At 39.3% G+C, this 22428-nt stretch overlaps 1 protein-coding gene across 3 annotated transcripts in view; it reads left to right on the top strand.

Moving 5' to 3' along the window:
- The window catches only part of GRIP1 (glutamate receptor interacting protein 1), a 736800-nt gene that overhangs the window by 196895 nt on the left and 517477 nt on the right, over positions 1 to 22428 (top strand). The window lies entirely within an intron of this gene.

Genomic DNA, 22428 nt, shown 5'->3' on the forward strand with positions numbered 1-22428 from the left:
GCCACCAAAGCCAGCAAAATTGACCTCCTCCCAAAGCTTGTCCCCTCAAGTTGCTTGTTTCCAAACCAAAGAGTCAGGAGCACGGACTGGCTGGCAAAACCTTGTCCAAGTTCTGTTTCCTAGCTGCAAGGGAGTCTGGGAACTTGACTTTTCCGGATTCTGCCCTGATGAAGCCAGATCCATAAGGCTGCAAATTCCCCAAACGTAGTGAGAGTGTTTGGAAGGTGCTGGACAGCTTGAAAACATGACAGTTATGTATGAGATGGGATGCATTAGAAGAAGGCAAACAGAAGTCTTGCTGCCTACAGCTCAGAAGATTGCATTATTCCAGTGGTGCCAAAAAGCAAAACTAGAGACAGCTGATGGAGCGTTCAGGTCTACCCGCAGGCTTAAATTTTATACCAATGTACATAGGTCAAGAAAAACCCCTTGCCCCAGCACATCGCTCAATCTTATTTTACTTTCAAGTCTCTCTTAGCAAAACCCCTACCTGGCATAATGTGGAGATAGGGGGAAATATGATCAGAAGCAATGAAATACATAAGCTTAACTCTGTAGTCTTTACACTGTAGGGTGGGGACGGGGTTCCCTGCCCATCATCATCTCCTATCTCTTGGCAGAGTGTGGTCCTGAGAACAAATGATGATGATGGTGATGGTGCCAGCACTTATTGAGTCTTTACCACATGCCAGGCACTCTTTTAAGCACTTTGTAATTAATTCTTTTAAAACCTTATAACAACCCTATGAGGTAGGAAATGTTATTATCTGATTTTACAGATGAAAAAACGGAGGCAAAAAGAGGCCACGTAGCTAGTAAATAGTAGTGCTGGCATGTAGACCCAGGTAGTCTGACTCTAGATCTGCTTTGTTAAGCACTGATAAATAGGGATTTTGCAAGGTATCTTGGTGGTTGTTCTTTCCCCCCTTGTCAGAGTGGATGCCAGGAATATGTAATGTTTATATATTAACTAGGGGGAAAAGTAGAAAGTGTTCTGAAACACAGGTTTTCATAAGGTGGGCCTGTTTGCAAAAGGAGAAAAGAGCACGGAACTGCAACATTGTCTCATCCTTCAACAGTCTGCCTTCCTGACCCTGCTGCCCAGGAAACCCTTCTTCCTCCTCTTGCAATGATTCCAGTTGTAGCTTTCCAACCTTTTGCCTTGTTTAATCATCACACCGGTGCTGAGAAATTGGTCATTATGCCTCTGTTTTACACATGAAAAAATGAGTCTCAGAAGGTTAAGTGTTATGGTCAAGATCAGACAGACCATAAATGATAAAAACCAGGCTTTGAATACAAACCCTACATTCTCCACTGCTGTGTAAGCTCTACTGTTAAGGATCTCAGTGAAATGCAATAGTTCAGCACAGGAAACAAGATCAAAAAGCAACAATGGCGAGGGCACCAGATTGGTATGTAGTCTTTGGAAGTGGAGTGGCTCTTCATGAAATGGCAACATATGAGGCCATGACTATAAATCCTAGCATTTATGAAAAGTTTACGTCCTGTTGGTCAAGTACCCATCTTTCCGGTCTGAAAGCACTTGTCAATGATCCTATGAGAATCACGAACCCAATCCCTGTGCCTTTTCCATCTCCATGTCTATGCCCAAGTTTGGCTAACCTTACATGAGAAATAACTTCTGCAGTTAGACCAAATGCATTTGGTGAGACCCGGAATGAACAAAATAGAACACTTAAAACTGAGAACTGAAGAAATCAGCTAATTTCAGCCTAACATTTATAAACATTTATGTTAGACTAAAGTGATATTCTCTCTTTCTTTGCACCAAGAAATGTTTTGTGGAGGAATAGCATTGCCCTCTAAGAGATGAAGATGAAAAGAAAAGCTTTGGGGTCTGTCCACACATGACTTTGCCAAACATTTCTCCAACCTGTTTTTGTCAATCCTGGTCCATTTCCTGGGGTGAAATTAAATTTACAAGTTTGCATCCTATTTAGTAATACTGCTGTGATTTAAAAGGCACTTGAAAGTGCATCCCTTCAGCTACACCTGAAATTTAGCAAGCATATGCATATTTGCATCAGCTCTCTCATGGGATGTTTATTTCTGTCACATACTTAGCAGGTCTCATCTCCAGTTGGGGTCTCTGTTGATCACTTTAGAGCAGTGGTTCTTATAGCAGATAGTTTTGCTCCCCAGGGAGGATTTGGCAATTTCTGGAGATATTTTTGGTGGTCACAACTGGGACTGTGCTGCCGGCATCCAGTGGGTAGAGGTCAGGGATGGTGCTAAACATTCTGCAGTACCCTGGACAGCACCCCACCTCCCAGCAACAAAGAATTATCCACCTACAATGTCAATAGTGCATAGTTTGAGTATCCTGCCTAGGTGTCTCTCTGTGGATCCTTTCTTACTTTGTGTGTCTGTCTCTCTTCAGGCACAGTCCCAGAATCTGGATTTAATGCCAAGGGGAAAAAATACCCTTTGTTTTTCCAAACTCCGCCTGACAATACTTGGAAGTTTTTGGTCTGTATGTTTAGAAAATGCCTGAGCTTAGGGCCTTTCCAGAATTGTTACCAATGACTCTGAATCTCCAAGTCCAGCATCCTATATGATACTTTTGTATTTTAATCCTTAGTTTGCACTTGTCTTCAGTGCATGTCTGTCACTCTTCATTCCACTCAACTCTGCCATTTATTTTCTTTGCCACTTATGTTCATCAGCTTGACTTCTTATCTGGAACACATTATGGTTTCATCAGCCAGATGATTTATATCTTAAAAAAAAGGTTAATTAAGGTCAGCTGCAGCAGACTCTTTGTTTTAACTCCTTTTCGTTTAGAGAAATTATACATTTCTCCTTCCTTCTTGTTTGTAGTTTTGAACCAGTTTTCTTCCCTTGGCAAAACATTTTCCCAATTACCACGCAATTCAGTTGGAAAAGTATGCCCAATGAGTTCTCCTTGGCCACAAACTGATGTCAATCTCTTAAAGAATTCTAGATCTAAATTCTAAATGTAATTCTAAATTGTATCTCCCCTGACAGAAACCACAGTTGCCTTTCCACCCAGCAGTTGTGCGTCCTGATGTGGTGAGGGGTTGATTCAATTAAATATTGAGTATCTATTATGTACAGGTCAGTATGCCAGGCTGTCAGGGCATACAACCTGAATAAGACAACCTTTGCTAAACAGCTTAAAACCTAGTCAAGGGTGGTAAGATATGTACATAAATAACTGTAATATACTGTTGAAATAGATGTACCTATACGAGAGATGCAGTTTCCATGGTGTGTCTGAAGCCTCTTGCTGGTAGAGCTTGCTTGCCAGTCATGCATGAAAGTTCAAGTTACTGATCTAGACCTCTGAAACCCATATTCTGTGTTAGAATCGTGCTGACAGGCTTCCAGACTTCTCACATAAGGATAATTTTGGAAATGACAAGTTGTACATTTTGGCCCAGTGTGTCACTGTTTCATCCTGAAGTTCCAGGATGAAACAACCACTCCTGGTGATTTATTTATGTCTAGTGTGTCAATTAGACTCAGATCATCACACATTCTGAACATTAATTTGACCTCTCTGCTTCAAAAGATGATTTTAGCTTTCAGATCTCCATAATAACTGCTGAACACCTAGGCAGGATACTCATAATAACTGCTGAAGGAAGGACTCAAATGAAATTTTTGTTTAATTTCAGTGTTCTTTAATTTCACCATTTTGGGGATAGATGATTGCCCTCTCTTCCCTCCACCCCAACTTATGTTCTGTAGTCTTTTCTCTTCTTGAGGTGGCCTGGTATAAAATTATAAGATTTGGAGTCAAATATATCTGGATTTAAATCCCTGCTGTAACTTTGTGTGTTTTAGGGTAATTTTTCTAAATTCACAGAAGTATGATTTCTTTGCCTGTACAGACAGGATAATAACATCTACTTTTCATAGTTTTGAGAAGATTCATTAAGATGACATATAAAATGCTTGCCAAAAAATGCTTCAGGGAATCCTCTCCCCACCTCTTTGTCTTCCTCACTTAGGTGATATTTCTTAGGGAACTCTCTCCTCCTCTGTCTCAGCTTCTGTGGCTTTTGTTGCTTCACTATTTACCAGCCCAGATTCCGCCCCCCTCGACTCCCACCCTGTCCCTTCCTGGCCATTCTGATCAACAGCATACATTTCCCACTTGTCTTCTAAAAAGTTATGTTTAATGTAAAATTTTAACTAATTCCATAACTTACCATTGCTATCATCTGAATGTTTGTGATCCTTCCAAATTCACATGTTGAAATTCTAACCCACAAAGGTGATGGTATTAGTAGGTGGGGACTTTAGGTAAGGAAAGGTGTAACTTTGATGAATGATATTAGTGCCCTTATGCAAGTAGTCCTAGAGAGCTCCCTTGCCCCTTCCGCTATGTGAGGACACACCGCGAAGTCGGCAGTCTGCAACCTGCAAGAGGGCCTTCACCAGACCCCGACCATGCTGCCACCCTGGTCTTGGATGTCTAGTCTCCAGAACTGTGAGAAATAAATTTCTGTTGTTTATAAGCTACCCAGTCTGCGGTATTTTGTTATGGTGGCAGAACAGACCAAGACAAATATGCTTTCCTTTGGTTAAGTTAAGTGAACCGTGTGTTATATTTTTAAGCAGTTTTCCTTCTATAGCCCACATGTCGAGATTAATTATGTGGTACTTTTTGTTATCCCATCCTTTACCAATCACTACTTCCTATTTACGATTCCTATATTTGTATTAAAATAAAGAATCATATTTTTCTTTCCCTATGGAATTGAAAACTTAGTGTAGTTTAATACCAAACTTTTCTGCATGTCTTCCTACAGAAGATTTTTGTTTCCTGTTTAGCAATCTGTTTTTGACTTCAAGGTGGTTCATTTGAGTACCTTGTATATACAAAGCAATGTACTAGGTGCCTTAAATTCATTATCTCACAACTCCACAAAAAGTTGTGAAGTATCTCTGTCATGAATAAAGTTCTTTAGCACCACATGTGGTATTCTGGTAGATTTATTTTTATTTAAAAGTGTCTACAGATAATAGATGTTCTTCTGCCATTTTCTAAAGAGATACCATTATAAATCAGTTCTTTTCAAAGAGTGGACTTTAATAATTTTGTTTCTATTATATATTGAATATAGACAAGATAATTATAATATATATATAAAGTATAAAAACAAAATAACATTGCATATCCACCAACCAGTTTAAGAAACAAACAAGTATTTTTTTTAAAAAAACTTTATTGAAATATAGTTGATTTACAATGTTGTGATAGTTTCGGATGTACAGTAAAGTGATTCATATTCATATATATACACATATATATGCTTTTTGTACATTCTCTTCCATTATAGGTTATTACAAGATATTGAATATAGTTCCCTGTGCTATACAGTAGGTCCTTGTTGATTATCTCTTTTATATATAATAGTGTATATATTTTAATCCCAAACTCCTAATTTATCCCTCCCCCCTTTACCCTTTGGTAATCATGAGTTTGTTTTCTATGTCTGTGAGTCTATTTCTCTGTTGCAAATAAGTTCATTTGTATCATTTTTTTAGATTCCATATATGATACTTGTCTTTCTCTGTCTATCTGACTTCACTTCATATGATAATGTCTAGGTCCATCCATGTTGCTGCAAATGGCATTATTTCATTCTTTTTTTATGGCTGAGTAATAATCCATTTTATATATATGTATATATATTATATATATTATATATACCACATCTTCTTTATCCTTTCATCTGTTGATGGACACTTAGGTTGCTTCCATGTCTTGGCTATTGTAAATAGTGCTGCTGTGAACATTGGGGTACATGTATCTTTTTGAATTATGGTTTTCCCTGGTATATGCCCAGTAGTGGGATTGCAGGATCATATGGTAGTTCTATTTTTAGTTTTTTGAGGAACCTCCATACTCTTCTCCATAGTGACTGCACCAATTTACATTCCCACCAACAGTGCAAGAAGGTTCCCTTTTCTCCACACCCTCTCCAGCATTTATTATTTGTAAACTTTTTGATGATGGCCATTCTGACTGGTGTGAGGTGATACCTCATTGTAGTTTTGATTTGCATTTCTCTAATAGTTAGCGATGTTGAGCATCTTTTCATGTAACAAGTGTATTTAAAAGCTCCTGTATGTCCTTTGCCTACTCCAGCCCCGCCCAAAGATAACCTTTAAATGCTTAAACTTGTATGTTTAAATTAATGAAAACAATGATGCTAATTCAGTGTTTCAAGCTTTTCTGGTATTGAGTCAATTGCAGTCAAGGGGCACCAGTGTCTGTCTCAGAAGGTCAAATTTTGGTCATCGGTTTTTAATGCACAATATGAAATAACTGCCTTTTCTTTCTAAAATAATTTATGAGCAGGTTTTCCCCTTATTTCTTGTAGATTTTTTCATGTGGTTATAAGTTATTTTATATGTTTTCTCTGGGTGAAGTGCTGGCACAAAAGCTACCAAGTGAGAAGTCTGTTGGTGGCAGCCATTAAAGTCACAACCCCAGGAGGGGAGGGGCTCCAGATAAAAGACCCAGCAAAGGAAGGCCTTGGGTCCTTGTTCTTTTCTTGTTTTACAAAGACCCCTGAGCAAAAGCTATGGTGTTCATTTAAATTTGCTTCTGCGGGTTGACAGAAAGAAATGGAGAGTTACATATAGAAGAAAAACATTAGATTTAGGTAAAGGAGAAAAGTGGGTTGGGGAAAAGGCAGTAGGAAAATTGCTGAAGAAAGTTGATCGTTCAGGAATACAGAAAGATGAGCATAATGATATGCCTCGGGTTTTGTTTTAAATCTTGGCATCTTGGGGAAGAAAATATTATTTGTTTCACTCTGAAGGTTAGAAAAAGGAAAGAGAGATAGATCAAGTGGCAACTGACAGAGAGAGAGAGAGAGATGTGGGTGAGTGGATGGTTTGGCAAATGGATGGGTGGGTGGATGGATGGATGGATGGATGGGTGGGTGGATGGATGGATGGGTGGGTGGGTGGATGGGTGGGTGGATGGATGGGTGGGTGGGTGGGTGGATGGATGGATGGGTGGGTGGGTGGATGGATGGATGGATGGATGGATGGATGGATGGGTGAGTGGATGGGTGGATGGACAGATATAGGAGAGAATAGACTGTGTTGCTAACTACTGTAGATTGAATGTATCTTCCCAAAATTCATGTGTTGAAATCCTTAACCCCCAAGATGGTGGTGTTGAGAGATGGGGCCTTTGGGAGGTTATTAGGTCATGAGGGCGGAACCCTGATGAATGGGATTGGTGCCCTTATAAATGAGGCCCCAGAGAGATCCTTCATCCCTTCTGCCTTGTGAGGACACAGCATAAGGGTGCCATCTGTAAGCCAGGAAGCAGGCTCTCATTAGACACCAGATCTGCCTGTGCCTTGATCTTGGACTTTGCAGCCTCCACAACAGTGAGAAATAAATGTAAATTATTTATAAGCCATCCAGTCTGTGGTATTTTGTTATAGCAGCCTGAGAGGACTAAGACCTTTTAAAACTCTATGTACCAAATTAAGAAGATCCCTTTGCAGCTAGAAATGAGGATATTTCTGTCCATGCAAAAAAGCTACGGCAAAGATCTGCTGCTCTGGTAATCCTTCTTACTGCCCTCCTACTCTTAAAAGATTTTCATCTTTTGTAAGGGAGAAAGTTATAATTTTGAGAAAAATAATAACATTCTCTGATTAGGAATGGTGTTTTCTTTTTTTAATCAGGAATTTCATCACAAATTGTGATTCATTCCAAAGACACAAACACTCAAGAATGTACAGATGACTCTGTTTCTGCATAGTAAAAATAAACTTAGAATCACCGCAAAGTTTTTCATATTGGATTTTAGAGCAGTAATCTTCTTGCTGTGCTTCTTTGAGCTAAAATATTGAAAGCTAAATTTTCAATTTCTTTACACATTTAACATAGCAGATCATTCCTTTTAATTTGAAAAGTAACTGTAGGTCTGGGACATCTACAAACAATGCTGTTTCTTGGTCACTGACTTTTTAAGGGAGCATTTAAATTCTTCAGCCCTACAGGTCAAACTGCATTATACCACATTTCATTAGAAAAGGAATCTATATAGGACTAAGATGGTAACAAGTTCCAGCCAGTGAGCCATGTATTTCAAGAAATATGCCACAGACAAGAGATTAGAACTACAAAAGTTTTGAACCAGTAATGATTTTCTGGATTTGATCTGTAGAGTTACAGGGAGCTTGAAAGATGTCAGCACTTTCCAAAATGCTGTAAACAGGTCTTTAAAAGATTGTTTTATATAGTCACATCATATTATTGATGACTGGTCTTCATAGGTCTAGTTTAGAGCTCAATTCAAGAGCACGTATTGAGTGTCAGGTTAACATAATAAGTATAAGGTTTCTGAAACAGTCTCTGATATTTAAGAGTTTAGACTACTTGGAGAAATGTGGCATGTATTCAAAAAATCGTAATATCGTGTAGATGAATGCCATGAAGAGTAGACCGAAAACAAGAGAAGAATTTTCGTTGAAAGCGATTACTTTTGGTGGGGGTGAAGGAGAAGCCACGAGATGAGGTCAGTAAATGAACGTCAAGTGGTGAGAGGGCTCCTGGCTGAAGGTATTCTCCGTAAGTGGCGGATATGTTTCCTGTAACTGAGTGAGCTCCTGCCACTTGGCACTATGGGAAGGGACAGAGGTCTCTCAGATCAGAAGCTTCGAGTGGTGGTGCAACTGCTCAGAATATAATTTAAAGCACTGACCCTGGCCTCCCAACCCCCCTCAGTGCTGTGCCGTGTGCCCCTCCCCATCACTGCTGATCTGAGAATAGCTGCGGGTCTGTGAGGAGACAGATTCAGAAGCGTTTATAGCAGTCGATATTGCTGTGACATTTTAATTGTACTTTATAAAAGAACTGATCTGCAGTGGACTGTGAAAAACACACCAGTGGTTCTTTACCACAGAATGTTTGAGGAGCACTTGCCTGTACAACCTTCCTGCTGCAGCTTCTGTCCTTTCCCTTCATTCCCCACCTTCTTCCCAGCATGCACCAGCGGCCTCCTAGCTATTACTTGAACTTGCCAAGCGAACCCTTCGTCTTGTGCTTTTCCCTCTGCTTGGGATGCACTTCCTCCACGTGACTACACCTTTCTCTCCCTAGCTTCCTCCAGAGCTCTGTTCAGATGTTACCGTACCAGAACCGCTTGCCCTGGTGACTGAAACACGCCTGCCTCATTACTGTCTCCTTACCTTGCTTTCTCTTTCTTCCCTAAGTAATTCATCCCTGGTATATATTTATTGAGCTATTACTTATTGTCTGCCCCACCCTACTAGAAGTCAACTTCACGAGTCCAGGGACTTGTTTATCTTGGACACTGCTGTAGACTTAGCACCTGGAACAGTGCCTGACTCATAGCTGACCTTAATATTTGTTCATTGCATGAGAGCAGGAAGAAGTGAGTGAGGGAATGAATGGCAGAACAGTTGCAGTGGGGCTAGAAAACGCAGATATGCTCTAGGAAACAGGAAGTAATTTAATTTGGCTAGTAAGAAGGAGAAGAGAACGTTTTAGTCAGCTCTAATTTCAGTTCAAGTGGGTAGAGTCATATTTTGGTTCTAGACTTCAGCACTTAAAATAAAAGAACATTCTCCTTTTTCTGAGCTTTACCAGATGCCATATTACCATCAGGGATCCTTTTCCTGACCAGCTTGAGATGTGCTTGTTTTGTTTCGGAATTTCAGTCTCAGTGCCGTAGTATTCCATATCTTAATTTTCATCATCTTTACCCTGTAAGAGTTTGCTCCCAAAACTCTGGTTCAACATTCCCGAAACTGCCGCATATTGGAAATTTGTATGGATGCAGGCAGAGAAGAGTAATGCTGTCTTAACCATTTGGAAAGATGGAATGCAGGGTGCGGTTTCCCTTCCAGTACAGCTGGGGCCTCAGGCGATGCTTAGTTCATGAAAATGTATAGTTGGGAATCATCCCGCTAAGGGTGATGAAGGCCTGGGGTGGGGTTAGCCTTGACAGTTGGAAAGAAAGGTCAATTTTCCCCGGCTACTGAGGAGATGCTGAAAGATGAGACAAGACAGCTGGATGAAAAATCTGCACCCCACGTGAGCTCCCAGCACTCTTGGCATTGCTGCTGTTTCCTTCCAAGAGCCATTTGGTCTCACTCAGAAGAAAGCAGTCCCATTTATGAGTGACAAGGAAGCCATTTTCTCCTCTTGGAGTGGCCTGGTATACAAATAGCATACATAATTAATGTGCCCCAGAAAGCTGTTTAAATTAATTATGGGATTGTCCCCCAAGAAGTATTCTACAGGAGGAAGTGCTTTAGGTGTTTTCAGCTAGGATCTGGGAGTGCTAGGTTCTTTTTTCCTCTCACTGTTAGGACTTTGTGACCTCAGGCAATTCACTTAATGTTCCCCAAAATACCTATAAGATACTTTATTGATCCATATTTTATTCATACTTTCCACTTCTAAATCTTTGGAAAACCTCAGGAGAGCCATTCTCAGGGTCATTGAATGAAAGCCAATAATGCCCTTTGAGATCCTTTATAGAAATTTGCTTAAAAGGGCCTGGCTACGTATATTTTTTCTAACATCCCAAAGTAGATATTTCACAGCACTAATCGTTATTCTTTAATATGTGCAGTTAAACCCATCTTCTTAATTCTTTAAAATGGAAGACTGCCTAAGACCTATGTGATCAGCTCTTGCAACTAGACTGAGTGCATATCAGGTAGGAAATTGTTAAATAACTTCAAAATTATATTACTACTCTGATAGAGCAAGTTGCACTCTCCTTGAAAGATGTCAGTAGGAAAGTCTTACCTAAGCCTCCCATCTTTCCCATTTATTCCTTTCTTACCATTTGTGCTAAAGAATTTGACCAGTTTTAAAGCTCAAGAGGTACTTGTGTGCAGAAGTGAACTCGATTAGGGATTTATATTTTCTGCTGTTATATCTGTTTCTTGCTTGGGGTGCTGCAAGATCGTGTGCGCTAATATTTTGTTGATTAAGTCATGTAAACTCCAGTGGTACCCAGAAAACCAGGTTTTCTTTGGAAGAAGGAAGCAGTTCTTTCTTCTCCACGGCCATAAGGGATTTCTGGGTTCAGCCTTTCGTCCTGCGTCAATATACATATCTCTATAAAACTGTTCTACTTCTCTAAGCAAAAGAGCATAGATGCTGTACAATATTCTCTCCAATAAACAAGTGCAGAACAGTAGGAAGTTGCTTTAATTTGCATAAATCTCATTGAAAAGCCATAGAAATCTTTATATTATTATTCCCAGGGGGTTATCTCATAAAAAGCTGTAGAAATCTTTGTATTATTATTCCCAGGGGGTTATCTCATATTTTTTCCACTGCACGTCAGCAGTCGTCCAGCAGATGGCACTGTGTGGTAACTGGATGACAGCTTCCTTTTGCAAACGTGTCTGTGTGCATTTCTGGCCTATATATTTACAAATACTCATTCTGTTAACATTACTGTGGTGGAGCGAATGACACTTTTTTGAAATACAAGGTATTAAATGTCAGAGATTTGTAAATTTGTGTCTTATTCCAGCACATTATTATATAGTGTTGCCCTGTAGCGCTATAGTGAAACTGTTCATTGTTCCTTAAGGAGCTTTTTATTTTCTGATGATTAACACTGGAGTTCACTTAATAGCTTGTCCTAATAAGGTAGAGATATATCAGTAAATAATCCCCATAGAGTATTATCCTGGGTGTCCCCATCCTCTGTGTTTGTGTCGAGCAAAGGATGCGGTTGGGCTAAGGGTAACAGCCCTCAAAGAGCTGCTCACAAATAGCTCACTGTTGCCACTTCATGGAATATTGTGGTGGCCAAAAAGGAAGGAAAGTAAACTAGTACGTAGTTACTCAAAGTGTGGTCCTTTGACCCCAGCAGCATGGGTCTTCCTGGGTGCTTGTCAGAAATACAGTGTCTTGGGGCTCACCCCAGATGTAATGCATCAGAATACGCTTTTTAACAAGATTCCCAGATAATTCATATGCATATTAAAGTTGGAGAAGCACTATTAAGTGCCTCCTCTTCCGTTAATGTAAAGCAGATGTTGAGAGCCTGCTGGAAGTCAAGCAGTGCACCTGGGCTTGGGTGCAGCTATGGCCAAGTCAGGATACCAGCCAGCAGGGAGCTTAGAGTCAGGGGATGGAGAGGGTGTTTAAAAAAGAAGAAATTCAGCTATGTAGGTGCTAAGAGAGGTATGTACTAAGGGCAAGCATGTGTTTGGTAGGCATTGGGCTGAGATTCACATTTAATCTTTGTGACAGCTCTGAGAGAGAGAAATTACTGTCCCAGAAGAGGAGACCATGCAAAGTCACTCACACGGCCAGTCAGTGATGAGCAAAAGCATAAACCCAGCTCTGCCAGGCTCCAAAGCCCATGGTTTTGAATAAGCTGCATCCTAGAAGCCCAGGCTCTTCCAGTAAGTTATCTATCCTTATCACCTCTGTTATAGATAACAAAGGAAAGGGTTGATTTCCAGACCAAGGATCTGAGGACCTTACACTGAAATATCAATTTTGGAAAGTTTGTGAGTTAAACGCTGAAAAGTGACTTCCCAAATGGGGGTGGTGATCACTTATACCTTGTGTGTGGGTCATCTGAGTTCCTCCATCTAATACAGCCTTGCCATCCTGAGGAAGTCGAGACTGACTGCAGATGGGTGGCGACTGGGGACCTTTAGCTGGAAAATTTGTAATAGAGTGGGATTATATTAATGCTGAGCTCAGGAGATCTAAGAACCAAGTATTCTCTCCCAAATCCAACCAGGGGCCACTTGCAAATCAGCATTTTCAGGACACTGACTGAGCCCTGCATCGCCCACAGAGCACTGGTTTTAGGAATTGCCCAGATTGGCACTCATCTTTTCAAAACCATTTTCAGGGGTTAATATAGTTGTAATTACCTACACTTACAGGAGCCTGGTTGTGTTAGCTAAATGTGTTGATGAGTCTCCCACAGAGAACAGAATTAGATATCTCAGTAAGATAAGGAAGTTACATCTATTTTTTTGTTACTGTATGTAGGAGGATTGTTGCTCAGTCTGAGAAAATTGTTTCAGAGCCTTTTTTCTTCTTGTATTATCTTTTATTAATTCATGTATTGAACATATCTGTAAGCAGAAATGAATGTTAAATTTGAATAATGGTTTACAGCAGACTCATACGTATTTGGCAACGATAAAACTTGCTTCCTGAGAGGAAACCATGGGTCATAGAACGAGGCTAAAGGAACTAACTGTCCTGTTGCCGTCTTTGATGGCTAACATTGGTATTTTTCAGAAAATGCAGGGAATATCTATCTTAGTCTTTTCAGCCTCATTTTGTTACTTGCAGGTAATTTATTGTATTTCCTATCCTCGAGTCAGAAATTGTTCTGCTTCTGGCTTATTTATCTGATATCAGCGATGAATGCACATTCCAAATATGCCTCATATTCCCAAACAGACAAAGTGGTGTAGGGTGTAGTAGAAATTGTTAGGGGAAAATGTATACCTGCCCAAATTCACAGGGATTGGGTAATAGATAGGAAAACGAGGTAGAAATGGTCAGTCATGATGGGTATGGTGATAATTTGTCAACGAGCACCCTTACCTCATTCTTTGAAGGAATAGCTCTGATACACTAAATCTCTCTATAACCAACACGAAGAAAAAAAGATACTGAATTAACACGAAAGTACTAGATCTTTTTTTTCCAGGGATGAGATTTTCCTCCCTTTCAGTTACTACTTCCCTCATATACCCCTAAATGCTACTAGTTCATTTTTCATTTTTAAATTTGCTTCAACTCCACGTCTCCTTAGAGTCAAGGATTTTATTTTAAATGTAGAGAGATGACCACAACTATGAAAGAAGTTTATTGTGAATCGTTTCTGGTGATTGTCTCAAGACACTCTCAAAATCGGGCTCTTGACCACTTCATTTTACCCTCACCTTTCTCTGTAAGAAAATGAAATGTTTCCGAAGAGAACAGTGGACTTTGTTATCTAATATTCTGTCCATGGGAAAGCCAGTAATGGTTGCAATCTGCAGAAGAGACGAAAATGCCAAGGAAAAAAAGTCAATTTGAGTGATTGAGATTTTTAAGAGTGGTTCTGGGACATAATATAAAGTCGATTCATATTCATCTTAACTTCTTAAACATACAAAGCTCAGAGTCATAAAACTTACCATGGCAGTGAGGGTAAATTATCACAAAGAAGCAGTAAGGGTGCCGTAGGTATTCTAAAATCTGCGGAGCTTTGTCGTAGTTAAGAGCATGTGGACCACCTTGAAAATTAGAATAAAAAATATCTCTTGTATATATAGTAATCCTCTCCTAACCATATTGGTTAATTAAACAGAACATTCTTTCCTTTACCAGGCTGAATAACTTCACAGTACTGACAGTGGAAAAATACATTTAAAAAACCCCCAAACAAACAAAGAGCACATGAGAAATGTGTTGCCCATGCTAGGGTTGCCCTGGAAAATACGATCAAAGGAAAGATGTAAAGTGTACCTTCCTTAATCCCTGTGCTCCAGCCAAGCTGAGTTACCGAGAGCCCCATGAATGTGCCGCGCAATACCACACGTCCATGCTCTGCATTCATATTGCCTCTACCTGCAGCATCAACTTTCACGCTCCATCCTCTCTGCATGCTTGATGAACTTGCACGCATCCTTCAAGACTCGGATCAGGTAGCCTTTAATCTTTGAAGCTAGCCAGTCACTCCTGCACTCCTCTTTCCGTTACAGTCTCCTATTATTCTTGTCTCACTGTGTTGAAATTAGATGATGATATGCCTCACCTCTCCCCACCCCAGATGAGCTTCTTGAAGCCAGGAGGCACATTTTATTCATTTATGTCTGCCTAGTTCATGGATGGAAAATATATGGGCACATGCCTCCACGCTTCAGTTCTGCATCTGTGGCAGACACTACAAGTCAATCATGGTACTTTTTCTCTCGGAATCTAGGCATAGCCGCATGGTATTTTTGAACACCATGCTTCGGTCAGCCGCTTACTACAAATTCATTGTGATTGACACACTGGTTTCAGCTTCCTTGCTACCCCTGGCCTAGGAGAACACCTGGCTTAGAGTAGGCATTATTTTTATGTGAAAATGATACTAAATGGAAACCTTATAAAATCCATGTTTGATTTGACTTTTGATTTAACTAATCTGTTGGAGTTGAATCTAGAAATGTTATAAAACTTTCTGGGATCTCAGTCACTGATATTCAACCACTTCTGTTGTTTTGCTTTCATTATTTTGAAGCGCTCTGAATTAAATAACATTAAACAGGTTCTTTTACATTGTAAGACTTTTCAAACCTTTATATGCCAGAGTGCACTAGGAATCTGCCTGAAGAGAATAAAATATTTCCAGTTTCACAAACTTATTGGAACAATGAGGGAATGTTTGATGGAACTAGCAATCCTCAGAACCCACTTTGGGGAACACTGCTGTAGCAGATTCTAGCTGGTTCTATTCATGTCATCAGCAGACTGTGTTATTCTGTGTTTGTATTTAGTAATCAGTACTCAGTAATCGGGATAATGAGAACCTCAGGCTTTTCTTTTGCTATCTTAGAATGACATAATCTACGATATTCTTGTAGAAACATGGTGAAATGTTGACTTCCTCTAGTTGATTTGTAAATGCTTTAACCTTCAAAAATATACTATTAATTTAAAAAAAATCTTTCTGAAGCATGAAGATAAAGCATTAAGTGGTGTGTGTCAACAGGCTTGGATTCAAGAACCAAGCCTGACATTCCCAAACTCTGTGAGAGCGTACTTGTCATTTCTCTTCATGCCCTTAGTTTTCTCACCTATGAAGTGGGGATGATTGACTCTGACATGAGAATACAGGCTTAGAACAAACAGTGCAAAGATGTATTTTCTCTCTGCTTCATTCCAGATGTAACACTCTTGAAGCTATTTTTTAAACCAACTTGCTTAGAGAGTAGTTTCATTTCCAGAAGATAGGGATGTCCTTGAAAGTGACTAACAGCATCTGACCAGTTATATAACGTGCCTTGTGTACAGTAGCAGCTGGTAAAGCCTAATATTTCTAAGTCAGTCTTAATGACTTAGTAACATAGTTGGAGACATTTGATAACCAATGTGATTTCTCCGCAGCCTTCCAGCAACCTTCTGTCTTCACACACACCAAAAAAAAGCAGATGGGTAGGGAAGAATAGCCTGAAAACATCTCTTCAAACAGTGATGATGTTGATGAAGATGGACACTGTAATTTAAAAATAATTTCTTTTAACAAAGTGCCATGGGAATGAAGTCCATAGGAAAACAGGTTGGGGTTTCTCCATGTTACCTGCCTGGCTGGGTAGTGTGGGTAGTAATGTTCCTGTCCTTGGCCCCATCTCATACATGCCTCTCTTGCATCAGCGCTATGACTTTTGTTTTAAATTGGTAACAGCATCTAGGTATTGGTCATGAAGCTTAGGCTGCACATAGGTTGTTCGGGTTTCATTTTGCGTTTTGTTGCAACACATTCATGCAGTTGGAAAATTTGGAGATTGCAACCCAGGCAAGATTTAAATTCCAGTCTTACCACTTATCAATGATGTGCTCTTGCCAAACTATTTAATTTTTCTTAGTCTCCTTTCCTTAGCCATGAAATGGAGACGGTGATGTATAGGATTGTTGTGAGGATTCCATGAGACGATATAAGTAAAGAACCTGGTGTCTAATCGCTGCTTGCTAAATGCTGGTTCCCACAAAGCCCTCCTTCATTAGTTACCCCTGGAGTAACTAATATAAAATATTAATCTGTGCTTTCTATGTCGTTGCACGTTTCCATTTTATTTTTATTTTTATTATTATTTTTTTTTAAAGATAATTCTCTCTTTTTTTTAAAAAAAATTTATTTATTTATTTATTTATTTATTTATTTATTTATGGCTGTGTTGGGTCTTCGTCTCTGTGCGAGGGCCTTCTCCAGCTGTGGCAAGCGGGGGCCACTCCTCATCGCGGTGCGCGGGCCTCTCACCATCGCGGCCTCTCTTGTTGCGGAGCACAGGCTCCAGACGCGCAGGCTCAGCAATTGTGGCTCACGGGCCCAGTCGCTCCGCGGCATGTGGGATCTTCCCAGACCAGGGCTCGAACCCGTGTTCCCTGCATTGACAGGCAGATTCTCAACCACTGCGCCACCAGGGAAGCCCACGTTTCCATTTTAATACAATCTGTTTATCTGTCTGTTCTTACAAGATTGCACATCAAGGGTCCAAGTACCTTATTTATATTTATATTCCCAGTGTATAATATCTAGCATACAGCAAGCGCTCAGTAAGCCTTTGCTTTATGGATTCTCTCTCACTTTATTTTCTTCCTTCTCCCTGTCAATCCAATGAGTGTGAAAAGATTCGTCATTATTTATTAATCCTAATAGGGCCAGACATGTTTTAGTAATTCTGTGAATCAGAAAAATAACCCTCTGTTTTAAATACCTATTTAGAAAAAAAAAAAAAGATAGACTTGTATGTATGTTAAAACAAAAACTCCAATGACAGCAACCAATCATATTCATGAATTCTCAAATTATATTCTTATAGAATTAAGTGTAATCGAACTTCAGATATTGAAGTCTTTCTGCAGCCTCAGTGTCATGTTTACCCTCAGTAATTGGGGAAGAATTCTGGTGTTAGAATGCATGCCAGTAATTGTTGGCTCAGGAATTCGTGAAAGGTACACACTCGATTGGGGTTTTAACTTTGGGCTCATGATTTATAAGTGTATAAATGGCAAAAAGACATTTCAAAATTGTATATATTCATGCATGTGGTGTTAGAACTTCTGAGAAGCTCTGATTCATTAGAATTGAGCTGACATTTATAAAGACATAAAACTCCTGTGTAGCAGCAGCTTTAATTATTACTTAAGAGCAGAGTTGTTAAAATGGCTCCCTTAGGTACTTGAGCTTTTGATTATGTAAGGAGAAAAAAAAAGATAAATTTCAAAAATGAAGTTCAGTTATCCAGTTTGCACTGCCAGTTACCCTATAATTCATCGTGGGGACAACTTTTACATTTGGTCTAGGAAAGAAGCCAAATATCAAATGTGTCCTTGGCGGCTGACGGGTAATGATAACGTCTTAAGAAAAAAAAGCACCTTGCCTCTTGTAAGAAAGATTTGGGGGTATTTACAGAAGTATTTGAGCATCTTCAGAGTACATGAGCTCTACAGCAACTGGAAGATTTAAAAATCTCCCTTTTCTGTTATTCATGTAAAGAGTTCTCTCATGGTTACTGGAAAATGCTCCCAATCAGAAGAAAAAGCCCCCAGCGTTTGACCCATGAGACACAAACTCTGAGCTAATAACGTCTTAGTCATCTGTTACTTTTCATATTTATCAAGGGGAACTTTAACAAGGAGAGCAGTTGCCTGGGAGGGTTAAGATGCATTCTGCCAGCGTGGCATGTTTTACTTACTCTTATGTTTGCAATAAATGGAGGTTGGTTTGTGTTAGGATGTGAGTCTATTCTCCAAAGACATATATGCTGATAGCACTAATGATTTGCAGTATTTAACAGCAAAACTGTTTTACTTGCTGTGACTCCAGGCTTTGAATTATAAATGGAATCATTTTATATCTTTTGTCATTAGTTGAAATACATGGGAATTGTCCCAGATTTCCCATTAATAATGTATCGAGTAAATATTTCAAAATCATTAAATATTTCAAAATTGATATCTCTAATTGGTATTTAGAAAAATATGTTTTATCAAACTATACATTTATATAAATTTACACGAGTTGGAAAAAATATCCAAATTTAATGTATACAGTGGTATGTTATGTTTATTTGTGTGCATAAGCAGTTTTTATTTGCTTATTGTTTGGGGTGATTAAAAATTCTGCCCAAACTCAGGAGGTATTAAGAGGTTGTTTCCTACTGTGGTCTCATTCTGTATGACATTTCTTTTTCTTTGACCTTAAGTTTAACTTCTTGGGAGAGCTGCTAACTCAGCACAGTAAGTAAGTCTTGGCCTCTTTCCTGATTTAAAGCTAATCATGTGCAATTTTGGAAAGGCATCAAATTTACTTTTGAAAAAAAAAATCCCTGGCACAGCTAATGGGAGATATAATTTTCATGACTAAAGTAGGTACAAAAAAGTGTCCAAAAATGGAAGAATGAACTTGTGTTTCCACAGACAGCCCTTTTCAGAGTCTTGACCCAGTCCTTCTCAGCTAAAGTTGCTGGCTCTATTTATGGAAGACTTTAAATACCCCTAAATTGCAATTAAATTTTTTATTTGAAATTGTATCCCCTCTATTTAGAGATTATGACTCTAATGCATGATGATGTGATGAGGAAAGGGAGTGTTAGTCATGAAGAAGTTAGAATTGTGAATGGGGTGACCTGTCATGATAGGGTTTTTTGGTTTTTTTTAATGGAAGTATAGTTGATTTACAATGTCGTGTTAGTTTCTGGTATGCAGCAAAGTGATTCAGTTACATAAATATAAGTATTCTTTTTCATATTCTTTTCCATTATGGTTTATCACATGATATTGAATATAGCTCCCTGTGCTATACAGTAGGTCCTTGTTGTCTATCTATTTTATATATAGTCTTGTGTATGTTAATCCCAAACTCCTCATTTATCCCCCCTGCCCCCACTGTCTTCCCCTTTGGTAACCATAACTTTGTTTTCTATGTCTGTCTATAAATAAGTTCATTTGTATCATATTTTAGATTCCACATATAAGTGATATCATATGGTATTTGTCTTTCTGTTTCTGACTTAAAATACTTCACTTCGTATGATAATCTCTAGGTCCATCCATGTTGCTGCAAATGGCACTATTTCATTCTTTTTTTATGGCTGAGTAGTATTCCATTATGTATATATACCACATCTTCTTTATCCATTCATCTGCCAATGGACATTTAGGTTGCTTCCATGTCTTGGCTATTGTGAATAGTGCTGCTATGAATATTGGAGTGCACGTATCTTTTTGAATTAGAGTTTTCATCTTTTCCAGATATGTACCCAGGAGTGGGATTGCAGGATCGTATGGTAACTCTATTTTTAGTTTTTAAAGGAACTTCCATACTGTTTTCCATAGTGGCTGCAGATAGGTTGGTTTTTTATAAGATTTACAATTATGATTATATAAAGACACATTCAACCTAAGAAATGCAAATGGTTTGTGATTAAAGGAAGAATGCCCAGTCTTTTCATAGTTTGCTTAATATGAGAAAGAAAAAAATGTATGAAGAGACTGCAATTCAGAGAACAAAGAAAGAGGATCCAAGATCCTGCTCAGCCAAGTACTAGTGAGCACTTGGTGACATTACCCACTTTCCATGGCAGGGATTTTAGAGCTAAAAGAGAACTTAAATTAGCCCATATTACATATAGAGAAACTGAATCCAGAGAGATGAAATTGGTGTGCCCGAGCACACTTTAGCTGCGTCTTCTGATTTCCATTGCATCATAGTCACTTCTAGAATGGCCCAGCTGGTCAAATCTACAGGATGGCTGTGAGGCCCTGCAATATGAAGATTTGGTTAGCTGTTTGCAGTATAAAAAGACTATATAAATTTCAAATGTAATTATAATAAAACTCTATATTTTGGCTTTGGGCAGCTGAGCTCTTGGATGGACAGCTGTTCTAGCTGTGAAAACATCTTCCTACCCGTAACTTCCTCTTTTGTCAGAGACAGAGGCACTTGCCAATGTTCCTGCTTTAACGTGCAGCCTACTGTTTCCAGATGTCCTGTGTCTAGTGAAAGGGTGTTGTTCTTTCAGATGGGGAAGCTTTTAAAAAGGAACAGCTGTATCACTTACTAATAGTTTATCTCCATACCCTTTATTCCCAAATTCCTCTTGCTTTTCAGTTTATCCTTCCCTCTCAAGAAAACTAGGGGTAATTTAAATAGGGGAAGGAGGGGAAGAAAACTAACATTTCTTCAGCACTTACTATTGGCCAAGTATTCCCTCAAATCGCATTGGGCATGAGGTCAATATGAATAAATAAATCACTAAAAGATTCCAGGTATCATGCTAGATACCTTACCTACATTGTTAATGGCTGAATAAATCAAGGGTCAGAGATGTTAAAGAAGTCAGGGAGAGAAATGAAAGAGCTAAGAAGCCCAAAAGGAGAGACAACCCTAGGAGAGAGGTCACATTTTCCTTTTCTCATTAATTAAAAAGAGAAGAAAGAAAAAAAGGAAAAGAGGGAGGAATGAAGGAAGGAAAGAAGGAGAGAGGGAGGGAGGGACATTATTTGCTGGCTGGTCCTATCTGAAAATAGTAAATAAATATATTTACATATTTTTATTTCAGAAAGATGTGCTTTTAAGAAAATGTGCTCTGCATTTCTTTGCTAACTCTATTCAGTAACTCTTGCAGCAATGTTCCTCATGTCCTAGGCATCCAAGAGGCACCTCTAGGTATTCCTGAGAACACCCTTTGGTATCACTGAAAATGTTTTGTTTCTGTTGCATCCCCTTCCCATCTCAGGCTAAGATTGCATCAAGATCTGTGATTTCAAGATACAAAGTTGAAATCCATTCTTACGAAGTGTTGAAACAAAAACAGCATGTAGGGTGATAGATGTGAACTTGATTTATCATGGCGATCATTTCACAACATATGCAAATATCGAATCATCATATTGTACATGTGACATTAATATATGTCCATTACACCTCAATAAAAAAGAAATCAGGGCTTCCCTGGTGGCGCAGTGGTTGAGAATCTGCCTGCTAATGCAGGGGACACGGGTTCGAGCCCTGGTCTGGGAAGATCCCACATGCCGCAGAGCGGCTGGGCCCGTGAGCCACAATTACTGAGCCTGCGCGTCTGGAGCCTGTGCTCCGCAACAAGAGAGGCCGTGACAGTGAGAGGCCCGCGCACCGTGATGAAGAGTGGCTCCCGCTTGCCACAACTAGAGAAAGCCCTAGCACAGAAACGAAGACCCAACATAGCAATCAATCAATCAATCAATTAATCAATAAAAAAATAAAATCTTTAAAAAAAAAAAAAAAAGAAATCAAACAAACAACAACAACGAAAAACAACATAAAAACTTTGCCACCTGCAAATCCAATAGGGTGATATTTTACTGAGTCTTACAGTACAGTTTCATCACCTGACAGAGGGCTGTCTGACTGTGTATCCACAACTGTTCCAAGATCTTGAAAATTGTGCAGTCACCTCTCAGGAACCCAGATCTGTGTTCACAAGGAGGGCTGGACGACAGAACTACAGTTTAAACTGCTTGCTGATTGGCCAGAGTTGTCAGCTAACGTCTTAGAGAGATAATGTGTTCAAAGAATGAGCTGTCACCTCCCGTCACAGTAGTTTTCCAGATTCGTTTTCATCTGTGGGATTTGTAATACAATTCAAATCCTCTTTTGTCTCATATCCCCCTTACATTGACTGGTGCTTCCTT

Source organism: Balaenoptera acutorostrata, chromosome 11 (assembly GCF_949987535.1).
Source record: "Balaenoptera acutorostrata chromosome 11, mBalAcu1.1, whole genome shotgun sequence".
NCBI classification, from domain to species: Eukaryota; Metazoa; Chordata; class Mammalia; order Artiodactyla; family Balaenopteridae; genus Balaenoptera; species Balaenoptera acutorostrata.